The 1,396-nt window shown below is 46.8% G+C and overlaps 1 pseudogene; it reads left to right on the top strand.

The window, feature by feature from the left end:
* Positions 1–612: 612 nt before the first annotated feature.
* On the top strand, positions 613–713 carry LOC112424744 (U6 spliceosomal RNA; annotated as a pseudogene).
* Positions 714–1,396: the final 683 nt, after the last annotated feature.

Here is a 1,396-nt window from a genome sequence, read left to right as displayed (position 1 = left end):
TTCTCTTGCCTCTGCCTCCTGAGTAGCTGGAATTACAGGCACCCGCCACTATGCCCAGCTAATTCTTTGTATTTTTATTTATTTATTTTGAGATCTAGTCTCTCTGTCACCCAGGCTGGAGTGTAGTGGCGTGATCTCAGCTCACTGCAACCTCCTCCTGCCGGGTTCAAGCAATTCTCCTGCCTCTGCCTCCTGAGTAGCTGGGATTACAGGCGCCCACCACCACGCCCAGCTAATTTTTGTATTTTTAGTAGAGACATGGTTTCACCATGTTGGCCAGGCTGGTCTCAAACTCCTGACCTTATGATCTGTAACCTTGGTCTTGTCCCAAAGTGCTGAGATTACAGGCATGAGCCATTGTGCCCAGCCTAATTTTTCGTATTTTTAGTAGAGACAGGATTTCATCATGTTGGCCAGGCTGGTCTCAAATTCCTGACCTCAGGTGATCTGCCTGCCTCAGCCTCCCAAAGTGCTGGGATTACAGATGTGAGACACCGTGCCCGGCCTCTCAATCCAATTCTTTGGATTCTCAGCAAACAGTTTGATTGTTTTCAAAATCTATCAGAGATGAATACATGGTATTTGACTCATTCAAAAATATATATTGACTCTTGGCTTCAGTAGCACATATGCCAAAAATTGGAATGATACAGAGATTAGCATGGCCCCTGAGCAAGGAAGACTGGGAAATTCACAAAGCGTTTCATATGTGTATATATATTGAGCACATACCATGCATTACACATGCCTATAAGCAAAACGGAGGCAGGAGTGAGCAAGGCAGATATTGACTTTTTTTCAAGATGGAGTCTTGCTCTGTCACCCAAGCTGGAGTGCAGTGGTATGATCTGGGCTCACTGCAACCTCTGCCTCCCAAGTTCAAGTGATTCTTCTGTCTCAGCCTCCCAAGTAGCTGGGATTACAGGCATGCACCACCACACCCAGCTATTTCTTATATTCTTAGTAGAGACGGGGTTTCAGCATGTTGGCCTGGTTGGTCTTGAACTCTTGACCTTGTGGTCCACCTGCCTCGGCCTCCCAAAGTGCTGGGATTACAGGTGTGAGCCACCGCACCCGGCCCCAGATATTGACATTTTGATGGGAAAGAAGGACAATAAACAGAAATAGATACATAATCTGTCAGGAAATGCTAGAGCTCCAAAGAAAAAGAAAGCAAGGTAAGGGGGAGCATAGGGACTTAAAAATATGTCTGCAAATTCCTTGACACTCCTCCTTGCAGAGGATGAAGCCTAGTTTCCTTCTCCTTGAGCATGGGCTGGTCTGCGTGCCCACAGCTAGTGAAGAGAATACAGCCGAGTGATGCGATGTTGCTTTTGAGGGTCCGTTTTTGCCCAGCTCTCTTTCTGTCTCTTGGGATGCTTGCCCTTGGAATCCA

Source organism: Macaca nemestrina, chromosome 15 (genome assembly GCF_043159975.1).
Source record: "Macaca nemestrina isolate mMacNem1 chromosome 15, mMacNem.hap1, whole genome shotgun sequence".
Taxonomy (NCBI): domain Eukaryota; kingdom Metazoa; phylum Chordata; class Mammalia; order Primates; family Cercopithecidae; genus Macaca; species Macaca nemestrina.
Note: the sequence above shows the minus strand (reverse complement) of the source record. Positions and strands in the feature narration are given on the sequence as shown.